At 36.9% G+C, this 11,673-nt stretch overlaps 12 non-coding genes across 12 annotated transcripts; all 12 read right to left on the bottom strand.

The window, feature by feature from the left end:
• Nucleotides 1-226: 226 nt before the first annotated feature.
• Nucleotides 227-299, bottom strand: TRNAV-CAC (transfer RNA valine (anticodon CAC)). The gene has a single exon. It is a non-coding gene; the product is annotated as a tRNA-Val (tRNA).
• A 1,011-nt stretch (nt 300-1,310) lies between these two features.
• Nucleotides 1,311-1,383, bottom strand: TRNAV-CAC (transfer RNA valine (anticodon CAC)). The gene has a single exon. It is a non-coding gene; the product is annotated as a tRNA-Val (tRNA).
• A 1,012-nt stretch (nt 1,384-2,395) lies between these two features.
• Nucleotides 2,396-2,468, bottom strand: TRNAV-CAC (transfer RNA valine (anticodon CAC)). The gene has a single exon. It is a non-coding gene; the product is annotated as a tRNA-Val (tRNA).
• Nucleotides 2,469-3,481: 1,013 nt separating this feature from the next.
• TRNAV-UAC (transfer RNA valine (anticodon UAC)) lies at nt 3,482-3,554 on the bottom strand. The gene has a single exon. It is a non-coding gene; the product is annotated as a tRNA-Val (tRNA).
• A 2,554-nt stretch (nt 3,555-6,108) lies between these two features.
• Nucleotides 6,109-6,181, bottom strand: TRNAV-AAC (transfer RNA valine (anticodon AAC)). The gene has a single exon. It is a non-coding gene; the product is annotated as a tRNA-Val (tRNA).
• Nucleotides 6,182-6,357: 176 nt separating this feature from the next.
• On the bottom strand, nt 6,358-6,430 carry TRNAI-AAU (transfer RNA isoleucine (anticodon AAU)). Its single transcript has one exon. It is a non-coding gene; the product is annotated as a tRNA-Ile (tRNA).
• A 46-nt stretch (nt 6,431-6,476) lies between these two features.
• On the bottom strand, nt 6,477-6,549 carry TRNAV-CAC (transfer RNA valine (anticodon CAC)). The gene has a single exon. It is a non-coding gene; the product is annotated as a tRNA-Val (tRNA).
• A 2,098-nt stretch (nt 6,550-8,647) lies between these two features.
• Nucleotides 8,648-8,720, bottom strand: TRNAV-CAC (transfer RNA valine (anticodon CAC)). Its single transcript has one exon. It is a non-coding gene; the product is annotated as a tRNA-Val (tRNA).
• An 892-nt stretch (nt 8,721-9,612) lies between these two features.
• Nucleotides 9,613-9,685, bottom strand: TRNAV-AAC (transfer RNA valine (anticodon AAC)). Its single transcript has one exon. It is a non-coding gene; the product is annotated as a tRNA-Val (tRNA).
• A 294-nt stretch (nt 9,686-9,979) lies between these two features.
• On the bottom strand, nt 9,980-10,052 carry TRNAV-CAC (transfer RNA valine (anticodon CAC)). The gene has a single exon. It is a non-coding gene; the product is annotated as a tRNA-Val (tRNA).
• Nucleotides 10,053-10,944: 892 nt separating this feature from the next.
• TRNAV-AAC (transfer RNA valine (anticodon AAC)) lies at nt 10,945-11,017 on the bottom strand. The gene has a single exon. It is a non-coding gene; the product is annotated as a tRNA-Val (tRNA).
• Nucleotides 11,018-11,063: 46 nt separating this feature from the next.
• TRNAV-CAC (transfer RNA valine (anticodon CAC)) lies at nt 11,064-11,136 on the bottom strand. Its single transcript has one exon. It is a non-coding gene; the product is annotated as a tRNA-Val (tRNA).
• Nucleotides 11,137-11,673: the final 537 nt, after the last annotated feature.

Raw genomic sequence — 11,673 nt, 5'->3', positions numbered from 1 at the left:
TAGTTCTGTTGGTTATGGAAGCTAAAACATCCCGTCATTCGGCAACAAAGCCAAGAACTTCATGTATTGCAGTTGGATAAGGTATTATTTTAACACCAAGAACAGACTGGTTTTACTGGAGATTAAACCCAGGACCTTCTGTGTGTTAAGCAGACGTGATGACCACTACACTATGAAACCTGTGAAATCCTGTTGATAGCAAATTACTTCAACAGTGAAAACGGATTGGTTTCACTGGGGATTGAACCCAGGACCTTCTGCGTGTGAAGCAGACGTGATGACCACTACACTATGAAACCTGTGAAATACTGCACAGCAATGGCAATTGAAAACGAGTTTTGACCGCCAGGGGAAAAAAATTATTAGTTCTGTTGGTGATGGAAGCCAAAACATCCCATCATTTGGCAACAAAGCCAAGAACTTCATATATTGTAGTTTGATAGGGTATTATTTCAACACCAAGAACAGATTGCTTTTACTGGGGATTGAACCAGTGTTAAGCAGACGTGATGACTACTACACTATGAAACCTTCTGGAAAGTTACTGTGTATTGGCAAGCAGAGCAGAATTGTAACTGACGGGGCCTTTTTATTGCTGAAGAACAGTGTTTTTGGTAATGAAACATTTACAATTTTTATTACATATTTTACCAGTTTTATTCCTACAAAGGGATATTGCTTAAATTGAAGTTTACATTGAATGTGTTACTTTTTTCTACACAGTTTAATCATTTGCTTTTGTATTTATGGGAACTATAAATTTTGAAACAAACAGGATTATTATAATGTGGGATTATGTTTTCTGCTAAAATGTTCAATAAAAAAGAAACCCAAAATCGTAGTTCTCCTTGTGATAGAAGCCAAAATGTATTGTCATTTGGCAACGAAACCAAGAATTTCATACTTTACAGGTTAATAGGAAATTACTATAACACCGAAAACAGATTGGTTTCACTGGGTATTGAACCCAGAACGTCCTGCATATGAAGCAGACTTGATGACCACCACACTATAAAACCTGTGATTCCTGCAAAGTAATGGCAATTAGAGACGAAATTTGACTGCCAGGAAAAAAAAAATTCGTAGTTCTGTTGGTTATGGAAGCTAAAACATCCCGTCATTTGGCAACAAAGCCAAGAACTTCATGTATTGCAGTTGGATAGGGTATTATTTCAACACCAAGAACAGACTGGTTTTTACTGGGGATTAAACCCAGGACCTTCTGCGTGTTAAGCAGATGTGATGACCACTACACTATAAAACCTGTGAAATCCTGTTGATAGCAAATTACTTCAACAGCGAAAACAGATTGGTTTCACTGGGGATTGAACCCAGGACCTTCTGCGTGTGAAGCAGACGTGATGACCACTACACTATGAAACCTGTGAAATCCTGCAAAGCAATGGCAATTGAAAACGAGTTTTGACCGCCAGGGGAAAAAAATTATTAGTTCTGTTGGTGATGGAAGCCAAAACATCCCATCATTCGGCAACAAAGCCAAGAACTTCATATATTGTAGTTTGATAGGGTATTACTTCAACACCGAGAACAGATTGCTTTTACTGGGGATTGAACCAGTGTTAAGCAGACGTGATAACTACTACACTATGAAACCTTCTGGAAAGTTACTATGTATTGGCAAGCAGAGCAGAATTGTAACTGACGGGGCCTTTTTATTGCTGAAGAAAAGTGTTTTTGGTAATGAAACATTTACAATTTTTATTACATATTTTACCAGTTTTATTCCTACAAAGGGATATAGCTTAAATTGAAGTTTACATTGAATGTGTTACTTTTTTCTACACAGTTTAATCGTTTGCTTTTGTATTTATGGGAACTATAAATTTTGAAACAAACAGGATTGTTATAATATGGGATTATGTTTTCTGCTAAAATGTTCAATAAAAAAGAAACCCAAAATCGTAGTTCTCCTTGTCATAGAAGCCAAAATGTATTGTCATTTGGCAACAAAACCAAGAATTTCATACTTTACAGGTTAATAGGAAATTACTATAACACCGAAAACAGATTGGTTTCACTGGGTATTGAACACAGAACGTTCTGCATATGAAGAAAACTTGACGACCACCACACTTTAAAACCGGTGATTCCTGCAAAGTAATGGCAATTAGACACGAAATTTGACTGCCAGGAAAAAAAAAAATTCGTAGTTCTGTTGGTTATGGAAGCTAAAACATCCCGTCATTTGGCAACAAAGCCAAAAACTTCAGGTATTGCAGTTGGATAGGGTATTATTTCAACACCAAGAACAGACTGGTTTTTACTGGGGATTAAACCCAGGACCTTCTGCGTGTTAAGCAGACGTGATGACCACTACACTATAAAACCTGTGAAATACTGTTGATAGCAAATTACTTCAACAGCGAAAACAGATTGGTTTCACTGGGGATTGAACCCAGGACCTTCTGCGTGTGAAGCAGACGTGATGACCACTACACTATGAAACCTCTGAAATCCTGCAAAGCAATGGCAATTGAAAACGAGTTTTGACCGCCAGGGGAAAAAAATGATTAGTTCTGTTGGTGATGGAAGCCAAAACATCCCATCATTCAGCAACAAAGCCAAGAACTTCATATATTGTAGTTTGATAGGGTATTATTTAAACACCGAGAACAGATTGCTTTTACTGGGGATTGAACCAGTGTTAAGCAGACGTGATGACTACTACACTACGAAATCTTCTGGAAAGTTACTATGTATTGGCAAGCAGAGCAGAATTGTAACTGACAGGGCCTTTTTATTGCTGAAGAAAAGTGTTTTTGGTAATGAAACATTTACAATTTTTATTACATATTTTACCAGTTTTATTCCTACAAAGGGATATTGCTTAAATTGAAGTTTACATTGAATGTGTTACTTTTTTCTACACAGTTTAATCGTTTGCTTTTGTATTTATGGGAACTATAAATTTTGAAACAAACAGGATTGTTATAATATGGGATTATGTTTTCTGCTAAAATGTTCAATAAAAAAGAAACCCAAAATCGTAGTTCTCCTTGTGATAGAAGCCAAAATGTATTGTCATTTGGCAACGAAACCAAGAATTTCATACTTTACAGGTTAATAGGAAATTACTATAACACCGAAAACAGATTGGTTTCACTGGGTATTGAACCCAGAACGTTCTGCATATGAAGCAAACTTGATGACCACCACACTTTAAAACCGGTGATGCCTGCAAAGTAATGGCAATTAGATACGAAATTTGACTGCCAGGAAAAAACAAAAATTCGTAGTTCTGTTGGTTATGGAAGCTAAAACATCCCGTCATTTGGCAACAAAGCCAAGAACTTCATGTATTGCAGTTGGATAGGGTATTATTTCAACACCAAGAACAGACTGGTTTTTACTGGGGATTAAACCCAGGACCTTCTGCGTGTTAAGCAGACGTGATGACCACTACACTATAAAACCTGTGAAATCCTGTTGATAGCAAATTACTTCAACAGCGAAAACAGAGTGGTTTCACTGGCGATTGAACCCAGGACCTTCTGCGTGTAAAGCAGACGTGATGACCACTACACTATGAAACCTGTGAAATCCTGCAAAGCAATGGCAATTGAAAACGAGTTTTGACCGCCAGGGGAAAAAAATTATTAGTTCTGTTGGTGATGGAAGCCAAAACATCCCATCATTCGGCAACAAAGCCAAGAACTTCATATATTGTAGTTTGATAGGGTATTATTTCAACACCGAGAACAGATTGCTTTTACTTGGGTTTGAACCAGTGTTAAGCAGACGTGATGACTACTACACTATGAAACCTTCTGGAAAGTTACTCTGTATTGGCAAGCAGAGCAGAATTGTAACTGACGGGGCCTTTTTATTGCAGAAGAAAAGTGTTTTTGGTAATGAAACATTTACAATTTTTATTACATATTTTACCAGTTTTATTCCTACAAAGGGATATTGCTTAAATTGAAGATTACATTGAATGTGTTACTTTTTTCTACACAGTTTAATCGTTTGCTTTTGTATTTATGGGAACTATAAATTTTGAAACAAACAGGATTGTTATAATATGGGATTATGTTTTCTGCTAAAATGTTCATTAAAAAAGATTGAACCCAGGACCTTCTGCGTGTAAAGCAGACGTGATGACCACTACACTATGAAACCTGTGAAATCCTGCAAAGCAATGGCAATTGAAAACGAGTTTTGACAGCCAGGGGAAAAAAATTATTAGTTCTGTTGGTGATGGAAGCCAAAACATCCCATCATTCGGCAACAAAGCCAAGAACTTCATATATTGTAGTTTGATAGGGTATTATTTCAACACCAAGAACAGATTGCTTTTACTGGGGATTGAACCAGTGTTAAGCAGACGTGATGACTACTACACTATGAAACCTTCTGGAAAGTTACTGTGTATTGGCAAGCAGAGCAGAATTGTAACTGATGGGGCCTTTTTATTGCTGAAGAAAAGTGTTTTTGGTAATGAAACATTTACAATTTTTATTACATATTTTACCAGTTTTATTCCTACAAAGGGATATTGCTTAAATTAAAGATTACATTGAATGTGTTACTTTTTTCTACACAGTTTAATCGTTTGCTTTTGTATTTATGGGAACTATAAATTTTGAAACAAACAGGATTGTTATAATATGGGATTATGTTTTCTGCTAAAATGTTCAATAAAAAAGAAACCCAAAATCGTAGTTCTCCTTGTGATAGAAGCCAAAATGTATTGTCATTTGGCAACGAAACCAAGAATTTTATACTTTACAGGTTGATAGGAAATTACTTCAACACCGAAAACAGATTGGTTTCACTGGGTATTGAACCCAGAACGTTCTGCATATGAAGCAGACTTGATGACCACCACACTTTAAAACCTGTGATTCCTGCAAAGTAATGGCAATTAGAGACGAAATTTGACTGCCAGGAAAAAACAAAAAAATTCGTAGTTCTGTTGGTTATGGAAGCTAAAACATCCCGTCATTCGGCAACAAAGTCAAGAACTTCATGTATTGCAGTTGGATAGGGTATTATTTCAACACCAAGAACAGACTGGTTTGACTGGGGTTTAAACCCAGGACCTTCTGCGTGTTAAGCAGACGTGATGACCACTACACTATGAAACCTGTGAAATCCTGTTGATAGCAAATTACTTTAACAGCGAAAACGGATTGGTTTCACTAGGAATTGAACCCAGGACCTTCTGCGTGTGAAGCAGACGTGATGACCACTACACTATGAAACCTGTGAAATCCTGGAAAGCAATGGCAATTGAAAACGAGTTTTGACTGCCAGGGGAAAAACTTATTAGTTCTGTTGGTGATGGAAGCCAAAACATCCCATCATTCGGCAACAAAGCCAAGAACTTCATATATTGTAGTTTGATAGGGTATTATTTCAACACCAAGAACAGATTGCTTTTACTGGGGATTGAACCAGTGTTAAGCAGATGTGATGACTACTACACTATGAAACCTTCTGGAAAGTTACTGTGTATTGGCAAGCAGAGCAGAATTGTAACTGATGGGGCCTTTTTATTGCTGAAGAAAAGTGTTTTTGGTAATGAAACATTTACAATTTTTATTACATATTTTACCAGTTTTATTCCTACAAAGGGATATTGCTTAAATTGAAGTTTACATTGAATGTGTTACTTTTTTCTACACAGTTTAATCGTTTGCTTTTGTATTTATGGGAACTATAAATTTTGAAACAAACAGGATTGTTATAATATGGGATTATGTTTTCTGCTAAAATGTTCAATAAAAAAGAAACGCAAAATCGTAGTTCTCCTTGTGATAGAAGCCAAAATTTGGCAACGAAACCAAGAATTTCATACTTTACAGGTTGATAGGAAATTACTTCAACACCGAAAACAGATTGGTTTCACTGGGTATTGAACCCAGAACGTTCTGCATATGAAGCAGACTTGATGACCACCACACTTTAAAACCTGTGATTCCTGCAAAGTATTGGCAATTAGAGACGAAATTTGACTGCCAGGAAAAAAAAAAATTCGTAGTTCTGTTGGTTATGGAAGCTAAAACATCCCGTCATTCGGCAACAAAGCCAAGAACTTCATGTATTGCAGTTGGATAGGGTATAATTTCAACACCAAGAAGAGACTGGTTTCACTGGGGATTGAACCCAGGACCTTCTGCGTGTTAAGCAGACGTGATGACCACTACACTATGAAACCTGTGAAATCCTGCAAAGTAATGGCAATTAGAGACGAAATTTGACTGCCAGGAAAAAAAAACAAAATTCGTAGTTCTGTTGGTTATGGAAGCTAAAACATCCCGTCATTCGGCAACAAAGCCAAGAACTTCATGTATTGCAGTTGGATAGGGTATTATTTTAACACCAAGAACAGACTGGTTTTACTGGGGATTAAACCCAGGACCTTCTGCGTATTAAGCAGACGTGATGACCACTACACTATGAAACCTGTGAAATCCTGTTGATAGCAAATTACTTCAACAGTGAAAACGGATTGGTTTCACTGGGGATTGAACCCAGGACCTTCTGCGTGTGAAGCAGACGTGATGACCACTACACTATGAAACCTGTGAAATCCTGCAAAGCAATGGCAATTGAAAACGAGTTTTGACCGCCAGGGGAAAAAAATTATTAGTTCTGTTGGTGATGGAAGCCAAAACATCCCATCATTCGGCAACAAAGCCAAGAACTTCATATATTGTAGTTTGATAGGGTATTATTCCAACACCAAGAACAGATTGCTTTTACTGGGGATTGAACCAGTGTTAAGCAGACGTGATGACTACTACACTATGAAACCTTCTGGAAAGTTACTGTGTATTGGCAAGCAGAGCAGAATTGTAACTGATGGGGCCTTTTTATTGCTGAAGAAAAGTGTTTTTGGTAATGAAACATTTACAATTTTTATTACATATTTTACCAGTTTTATTCCTACAAAGGGATATTGCTTAAATTGAAGTTTACATTGAATGTGTTACTTTTTTCTACACAGTTTAATCGTTTGCTTTTGTATTTATGGGAACTATAAATTTTGAAACAAACAGGATTGTTATAATATGGGATTATGTTTTCTGCTAAAATGTTCAATAAAAAAGAAACCCAAAATCGTAGTTCTCCTTGTGATAGAAGCCAAAATGTATTGTCATTTGGCAACGAAACCAAGAATTTCATACTTTACAGGTTAATAGGAAATTACTATAACACCGAAAACAGATTGGTTTCACTGGGTATTGAACCCAGAACGTTCTGCATATGAAGCAAACTTGATGACCACCACACTTTAAAACCGGTGATTCCTGCAAAGTAATGGCAATTAGATACGAAATTTGACTGCCAGGAAAAAACAAAAATTCGTAGTTCTGTTGGTTATGGAAGCTAAAACATCCCGTCATTTGGCAACAAAGCCAAGAACTTCATGTATTGCAGTTGGATAGGGTATTATTTCAACACCAAGAACAGACTGGTTTTTACTGGGGATTAAACTCAGGACCTTCTGCGTGTTAAGCAGACGTGACGACCACTACACTATAAAACCTGTGAAATCCTGTTGATAGCAAATTACTTCAACAGCGAAAACAGAGTGGTTTCACTGGCGATTGAACCCAGGACCTTCTGCGTGTGAAGCAGACGTGATGACCACTACACTATGAAACCTGTGAAATCCTGCAAAGCAATGGCAATTGAAAACGAGTTTTGACCGCCAGGGGAAAAAAATTATTAGTTCTGTTGGTGATGGAAGCCAAAACATCCCATCATTCGGCAACAAAGCCAAGAACTTCATATATTGTAGTTTGATAGGGTATTATTTCAACACCGAGAACAGATTGCTTTTACTTGGGATTGAACCAGTGTTAAGCAGACGTGATGACTACTACACTATGAAACCTTCTGGAAAGTTACTATGTATTGGCAAGCAGAGCAGAATTGTAACTGACGGGGCCTTTTTATTGCTGAAGAAAAGTGTTTTTGGTAATGAAACATTTACAATTTTTATTACATATTTTACCAGTTTTATTCCTACAAAGGGATATTGCTTAAATTGAAGATTACATTGAATGTGTTACTTTTTTCTACACAGTTTAATCGTTTGCTTTTGTATTTATGGGAACTATAAATTTTGAAACAAACAGGATTGTTATAATATGGGATTATGTTTTCTGCTAAAATGTTCAATAAAAAAGAAACCCAAAATCGTAGTTCTCCTTGTGATAGAAGCCAAAATGTATTGTCATTTGGCAACGAAACCAAGAATTTTATACTTTACAGGATGATAGGAAATTACTTCAACACCGAAAACAGATTGGTTTCACTGGGTATTGAACCCAGAACGTTCTGCATATGAAGCAGACTTGATGACCACCACACTTTAAAACCTGTGATTCCTGCAAAGTAATGGCAATTAGAGACGAAATTTGACTGCCAGGAAAAAAAAAAAATTCGTAGTTCTGTTGGTTATGGAAGCTAAAACATCCCGTCATTCGGCAACAAAGTCAAGAACTTCATGTATTGCAGTTGGATAGGGTATTATTTCAACACCAAGAACAGACTGGTTTGACTGGGGATTAAACCCAGGACCTTCTGCGTGTTAAGCAGACGTGATGACCACTACACTATGAAACCTGTGAAATCCTGTTGATAGCAAATTACTTCAACAGCGAAAACAGATTGGTTTCACTGGGGATTGAACCCAGGACCTTCTGCGTGTGAAGCAGACGTGATGACCACTACACTATGAAACCTGTGAAATCCTGCAAAGCAATGGCAATTGAAAACGAGTTTTGACTGCCAGGGGAAAAAAATTATTAGTTCTGTTGGTGATGGAAGCCAAAACATCCCATCATTCGGCAACAAAGCCAAGAACTTCATATATTGTAGTTTGATAGGGTATTATTTCAACACCAAGAACAGATTGCTTTTACTGGGGATTGAACCAGTGTTAAGCAGATGTGATGACTACTACACTATGAAACCTTCTGGAAAGTTACTGTGTATTGGCAAGCAGAGCAGAATTGTAACTGATGGGGCCTTTTTATTGCTGAAGAAAAGTGTTTTTGGTAATGAAACATTTACAATTTTTATTACATATTTTACCAGTTTTATTCCTACAAAGGGATATTGCTTAAATTGAAGTTTACATTGAATGTGTTACTTTTTTCTACACAGTTTAATCGTTTGCTTTTGTATTTATGGGAACTATAAATTTTGAAACAAACAGGATTGTTATAATATGGGATTATGTTTTCTGCTAAAATGTTCAATAAAAAAGAAACGCAAAATCGTAGTTCTCCTTGTGATAGAAGCCAAAATGTATTGTCATTTGGCAACGAAACCAAGAATTTCATACTTTACAGGTTGATAGGAAATTACTTCAACACCGAAAACAGATTGGTTTCACTGGGTATTGAACCCAGAACGTTCTGCATATGAAGCAGACTTGATGACCACCACACTTTAAAACCTGTGATTCCTGCAAAGTATTGGCAATTAGAGACGAAATTTGACTGCCAGGAAAAAAAAAAATTCGTAGTTCTGTTGGTTATGGAAGCTAAAACATCCCGTCATTCGGCAACAAAGCCAAGAACTTCATGTATTGCAGTTGGATAGGGTATAATTTCAACACCAAGAAGAGACTGGTTTCACTGGGGATTGAACCCAGGACCTTCTGCGTGTTAAGCAGACGTGATGACCACTACACTATGAAACCTGTGAAATCCTGCAAAGCAATGGCAATTGGAGACGAGTTTTGACCGCCAGGGAAAAAAAAAAAATTCTTAGTTCTGTTGGTGATGGAAGCCAAAACATCCCATCATTCTGCAACAAAGCCAAGAACTTCATATATTGCAGTTGGATAGGGTATTATTTCAACACTAAGAACAGACTGGTTTTACTGGGGATTAAACCCAGGACCTTCTGCGAGTTAAGCAGACGTGATGACCACTACACTATGAAACCTGTGTAATCCTGTTGATAGCAAATTACTTCAACAGCGAAAACGGATTGGTTTCACTGGGGATTGAACCCAGGACCTTCTGCGTGTGAAGCAGACGTGATGACCACTACACTATGAAACCTGTGAAATCCTGCAAAGCAATGGCAATTGAAAACGAGTTTTGACCGCCAGGGCAAAAAAATTATTAGTTCTGTTGGTGATGGAAGCCAACACATCCCATCATTCGGCAACAAAGCCAAGAACTTCATATATTGTAGTTTGATAGGGTATTATTTCAACACCGAGAACAGATTGCTTTTACAGGGGATTGAACCAGTGTTAAGCAGACGTGATGACTACTACACTATGAAACCTTCTGGAAAGTTACTATGTATTGGCAAGCAGAGCAGAATTGTAACTGACGGGGCCTTTTTATTGCTGAAGAAAAGTGTTTTTGGTAATGAAACATTTACAATTTTTATTACATATTTTACCAGTTTTATTCCTACAAAGGGATATTGCTTAAATTGAAGTTTACATTGAATGTGTTACTTTTTTCTACACAGTTTAATCGTTTGCTTTTGTATTTATGGGAACTATAAATTTTGAAACAAACAGGATTGTTATAATATGGGATTATCTTTTCTGCTAAAATGTTCAATAAAAAAGAAACGCAAAATCGTAGTTCTCCTTGTGATAGAAGCCAAAATGTATTGTCATTTGGCAACGAAACCAAGAATTTCATACTTTACAGGTTGATAGGAAATTACTTCAACACCGAAAACAGATTGGTTTCACTGGGTATTGAACCCAGAACGTTCTGCATTTGAAGCAGACTTGATGACCACCACACTTTAAAACCTGTGATTCCTGCAAAGTAATGGCAATTAGAGACGAAATTTGACTGCCAGGAAAAAAAAAAATTCGTAGTTCTGTTGGTTATGGAAGCTAAAACATCCCGTCATTCGGCAACAAAGCCAAGAACTTCATGTATTGCAGTTGGATAGGGTATAATTTCAACACCAAGAAGAGACTGGTTTCACTGGGGATTGAACCCAGGACCTTCTGCGTGTTAAGCAGACGTGATGACCACTACACTATGAAACCTGTGAAATCCTGTTGATAGCAAATTACTTCAACAGCGAAAACGGATTGGTTTCACTGGGGATTGAACCCAGGACCTTCTGCGTGTGAAGCAGACGTGATGACCACTACACTATGAAACCTGTGAAATCCTGCAAAGCAATGGCAATTGAAAACGAGTTTTGACCGCCAGGGGAAAAAAATTATTAGTTCTGTTGGTGATGGAAGCCAAAACATCCCATCATTCGGCAACAAAGCCAAGAACTTCATATATTGTAGTTTGATAGGGTATTATTTCAACACCGAGAACAGATTTCTTTTACTTGGGATTGAACCAGTGTTAAGCAGACGTGATGACTACTACACTATGAAACCTTCTGGAAAGTTACTATGTATTGGCAAGCAGAGCAGAATTGTAACTGACGGGGCCTTTTTATTGCTGAAGAAAAGTGTTTTTGGTAATGAAACATTTACAATTTTTATTACATATTTTACCAGTTTTATTCCTACAAAGGGATATTGCTTAAATTGAAGATTACATTGAATGTGTTACTTTTTTCTACACAGTTTAATCGTTTGCTTTTGTATTTATGGGAACTATAAATTTTGAAACAAACAGGATTGTTATAATATGGGATTATGTTTTCTGCTAAAATGTTCAATAAAAAAGATTGAACCCA

Source organism: Anomaloglossus baeobatrachus, chromosome 2, assembly GCF_048569485.1.
Source record: "Anomaloglossus baeobatrachus isolate aAnoBae1 chromosome 2, aAnoBae1.hap1, whole genome shotgun sequence".
Taxonomy (NCBI): domain Eukaryota; kingdom Metazoa; phylum Chordata; class Amphibia; order Anura; family Aromobatidae; genus Anomaloglossus; species Anomaloglossus baeobatrachus.
This window is presented reverse-complemented; position numbering and strand designations above follow the sequence as displayed.